Genomic DNA, 4,846 nt, shown 5'->3' with positions numbered 1-4,846 from the left:
AAAGTGCTGGGATTACAGGTGTGAGCCACCATGCCCGGCCAGGAGGCTTAGTCTTAATAAAAACTTGGAAAGAAAGATTCCCTTGAGGATCAATTACAACCGAAATGACAGAGCCCCTATCAGGTGTTGTTGAGTATCCCCTCTGCTGCTAAACTTCAGGGAATAAGTTGTTGGATACACCTGTGTAGGATTAAACCTGTTTCTTATGAGTCACAGGCACAAAAGCAGGATACCATGACCTACATCTGTAAACCTTTGGAGGAACTCTGCTACCTATTTCAAAGAATCAATGCTTAGCCACAAGTGGTAACGTGACGCTGTGGGCGGGAATGTCTTGCTCTTCTTCCTGATTGTAATGCTTCTTTTCTGTCACTTTGGGCAACTACCTCCTCCGAGGAAACATCTCTTTTGTCCTTGTTGGGTATAGAGGCCACTCTAAGGCCCAGGTGGATACCATGTGCCACCATTAATCCTGTTTGTTCTCCCAATTAACCTAATCCCGTGTAAGTGGGAACAAAACTTTACGGTAAATATTTCAAACATTAAAGCTTTAGGAAATCATCTTCATGGTTGCTGGATTTGTCATCAACATCCCCAGGATAGAGAATTCCACCTTCTGGCAGATCCAAAAACTCTCATGGCTAACTCCCTGACCCTCTTCACCAACCACAGCAATCTCAAAGTACCCAGACCCCTACCATTAGGTGGAACTCTCCTGCACTTCACAGTTCTACCTGAAATCCCCCTCCGCTATTACCTGGACCTGGGAAGGCGTGTGTCTAGATCTCTAGGGCACTAATGATTCTATCTTTTGTACCCACTGTTGTGTTAATGACACAAAAGTGGAAGTTTCCCCACTATGCTGTGACACAACTCTAGTTGCCAAGTTCCCAAGGCCACAGGAAGATAAATAAGATTCCACTCGTGAGCAAGGAGCCCATATACAGTGCCTTCTCCCAGACTGGAACATACAGAGAAAAAAACAACTGCCTAATCTGGGAAGGTGGGTTACTGCCCCCTTCTGGAAAACAAGGGTTGACCTAGAGGCAGCTTCTCCACTCCTTGAATCTACATCTGGTCTGGCCTGCCTACCTCCACTCCTGCCTCCATCGTGTCCATCAGGGTGACACAGAAGCCCTACAAGGCATCCATCTCTGGCCCCTGGGCCTTCAGCAGCCACTCCTACACCAGTGGTCCTGGTGCCCACATCAGCTCCTTGAGCTTCTCCTGAGCAGGCAGCAGCAGCAGTTTCTAGAGTGGCCTAGGCACCAGCATGAGTCTGGGTGGAGGCTATGGTGGGGCAGTGGTATGGGGTTGGGGGTGGGCGACACAGCCATCATGGTACACCAGAGTCTGCTGAGCCCCTTAAACTGGACCTGGACCCCAACATCCGGGCCGTGCACACCCAGGAGAAGGAGCAGATCAAGACCCTCAACAAGTTTGCCTCCTTCATCAACAAGGTGCAGTTTCTGGAGCAGCAGAACAAATGCTGGAGACTAAGTGGAGCCTCCAGCAGCAGCAGAAGACAGCTGGGAGCGACACGGACAGCGTGTTCGAGAGCCATATCCACAACCTTGGGCAGCAGCTGGACACTGGGCCAGGAGAAGCTGAAGCTGGAGGCAGAGCTTGGCAACATGCAGGGGTTGCTGGAAGACTTCCAGGATAAGTACCAGGATGAGATCAACAAGCAGACAGAGACGGGGAATGACTTTGTCTTTATCGAGAGTGGATGGAGCTCACGTGAACAAGGCAGTGTTGGAGTCTCACCTGGAAGGGCTGACTGATGAGAGAGCTGTGTGAAGAGGAGATCCGGGAGCTGCAGTCCCAGATCTCCGACACGTCTGTGGTGCTGTCCATGGACAACAGCCGTCCCCTGGACGTGGACAGCATCATCGTGGAGGTCAAGGCCCAGTATGAGGAGATTGCCCACCGTGGCCAGGCAAGGCTGAGAGTCTGCACCAGGTCAAGGATGAGGAGTTGCAGACGCTGGCTGGGAAGCACGGGGATGACCTGCATCGCAGGAAGATGGAGAACTCTGAGATGATCTACAACATCAGCGGGGTCCATGCTGAGATTGAGGGCCTCAGAGGCCATCGCAGATGCCAAGCAGTGTGGGGAGCTGGCGGAGCTGGAGGCTGCCCTGCAGCAGGCCAAGCAGGACCTGGCGCTGCAGCTGCTTGAGTAGAGAGCTGAGCTTGGCCTCTGGGGGCCTTACAAGCCCTGGCCTCAGCTATGGCCTGGGCTCCAGCCTTGACTCTGGCAGGGATTTTGGCTCCTTCGGCTGCACCAGCTCCTCCAGGAACATGGTTGGGAAGCTGGTGTCTGCGTTCTCTGATGTCCTGCCCAAGCGAACGACCGTGGCAGTCCCCTCCAGCCTACCCTCTCCTGCAGCTGCCCCAGAGCTTGTGGGAGAGGCCGCTGTGCAGGAAGGCGCAGGGAACAGGAGACCCGCTTGAGGCTCAGCCGTCCTCTACGGTCCACTCGTGCTGGTAGCTTACTGCCTGGGGTAACTCCCTTGCCCATGCCTCCAAGCACAAAACCATTCCATTGTTTTGTTTTGTTTTGTTTTTTCAAGATAAAGCTTCAGCTAGCTCTGCCAACTATCAAAAAGCAAAAAACAAAACCCATAAAACCCTACAAGGGTTGTTTGGTCCCCCTCATTGGAATGGGGGGAGATATCTTGTATCTCTACAGACCCAACTTAGCGGCAAAAGATAGACATCACACCTCACAGGGCCTCTGTTGCACCCAAAATGGGTTCATTTTCATTTGTGGTCGTAAGTGGGAAGGAGTCACATCCCATAACCACTCCTAACTCCCCAGGGGACCTCCTGTGCTTTTAGGAGTAGCTTTCCTTTGCATATCAAAAACTTGGAACAGGAGGTGAGTGTATGTTGGCCACCCTTGGCCTTCCAGGGGTCACCATCTAAAACCCTGAAAGACCGAGGAATACCAGAAATGAATGAGCAATAGGATTAATTCTGACAGGAACTGGAGTGGCATTAGAAGTAGTGGCCCCCTAGGGTCGCTTTACCTACCATGAGTTAGCCCTAAAGAACTGACTCAAACCCTGAAATCATTAGCCACCAACACAGGTGTGTTGAACACTAAAGGGAATTCAAGGATTCCTAGACTCTTTGGCAAATGTAGTTCTTGATAACAGACTAGCATTGGATTATTTACCAGCTGAACAAAGTGGAGCCTGTGCAGTTATGAATAAAACCTGGACAGGTTGAGATTAACATTCAAATGATCTATCAGCAGTCTATCTGGTCACATAGATATAACCAAGTCACTGACCCCAACTATATCTGGTCGATTATCAAAAATGCCCTCCTGGCCGGGCACAGTGGCTCATGCCTATAATCCCAGCACTTTAGGAGGCCGAGGTGGGTGAATCACCTGAGGTCAGGAGTTCGAGAGTAGCCTGGCCAACATGGTGAAACCCTCAACTAAATATACAAAAATTAGTCGGATGTGGTGGCAGGCACCTGTAATCCCAGCTACTCGGGAGACTGAGGCGGAAGAATTGCTTGAACCCAGGAGGCGGAAGTTGCAATGAGCTGAGATCGTGGCCATTGAACTCCAGTCTGGGTGAAAAAAAAAAGACTTCTCCTCTCAAAAAAAAAAAAAAAAAAAAAAAAAGCCCTCCCAAGTCTCACCTGGCTCTTACCTCTCCTAGGACCTTTGATAGCTGTCTTGTTATTACTAATCTTTGGCCCTTGCTGGTTTAACCTCTTTTTTTTTTTTTTTTTTTTGAGATGGAATTTTGCTCTTATTGCCCGGGCTAGAGTGCAATGGCGCAATCTTGGCTCCCCACAACCTCCCCCTCCTGGATTCAAGCGATTCTCCTGCCTCAGCCTCCCGAGTAGCTGGGATTACAGGTGTGAGCCACCATACCCAGCTAATTTTTGAATTATTAGTAGAGATGGGGTTTCACCATGTTGGTTAGGCTGGTCTCGAACTCCTGACCTCAGGTGATCTGCTCACCTCGGCATTCCAAACTGCTGAAATTACAGGCGTGAGCCACTGCTCCCAGTCCACTTATTTAACCTCTTAATAAAGTTTGTGTCTTCTAGGTTACAACAGTTCCAGGTAAAGACAATGCTGGCACAAGGTTTCTAACCCATCCATCTTCTGACCTAGAGAATGAAAGCATCCGCTTGGGTCAGGTATCTGGAGATTTTTACTCCTCTAGTGCTAGGCAGGGCCTATTCCCATAAACTCAGCAGGGAGCAGTTACAGAACATGGACCTCCACCCTTTTGCAACCCCTTTCAGATTAAGGAGGAGTATCTGATCTCTGAGGGGAGAATGAGGCAGGTGGGACTCGACTCTGGGCCAGGTTGAAGACGGGTTGAAACTGGGAAGAGTCCGGGTGTAGTGGCTCATGCCTGTAATGCCAACACTTTGGGAGGCTGAGCCCGGTGCATCACTTGAGGCCAGGAGTTCAAGACCAGCCTGGCTAACATGGTGAAATACCGTCTCTTCTAAAAATATAAAAAATTATACAAAAATTAGCCAGGTGTGGTGGCGGGCACCTGTAGTCCCAGCTACTCAGGAGGGTGAGACAGGAGAATCACTTGAACCTGGGAGACGGAGGTTGCAGTGAGCTGAGATTTCACCACTGCACTCCAGCCTGGCTCCATCTCAAGAAAAAAAAAAGAAACTGGGAAGAGACACTGAAATCACCTTTCCATAAGACATGCCCACTAATGCCATGACTGTTTACCATTGCCATGGCAACACCTGAAAGTCACTGCCCACTTTCGAGCTGTTTTAAAATAACTGACCTCTTAATTAGCATACCATTAAAAGTGGGTATAAATATAACTGCAAAACTGCCC

At 49.9% G+C, this 4,846-nt stretch overlaps 1 pseudogene; it reads left to right on the top strand.

Annotated features, from left to right (window-relative positions):
• Nucleotides 1–1,105: 1,105 nt before the first annotated feature.
• Nucleotides 1,106–2,185, top strand: LOC111522432 (annotated as a pseudogene).
• Nucleotides 2,186–4,846: the final 2,661 nt, after the last annotated feature.

Source organism: Piliocolobus tephrosceles, chromosome 13 (assembly GCF_002776525.5).
Source record: "Piliocolobus tephrosceles isolate RC106 chromosome 13, ASM277652v3, whole genome shotgun sequence".
NCBI classification, from domain to species: Eukaryota; Metazoa; Chordata; class Mammalia; order Primates; family Cercopithecidae; genus Piliocolobus; species Piliocolobus tephrosceles.
The sequence above is the reverse complement of the archived record's forward strand: the minus strand, read 5'-3'. Positions and strand labels throughout refer to the sequence as shown.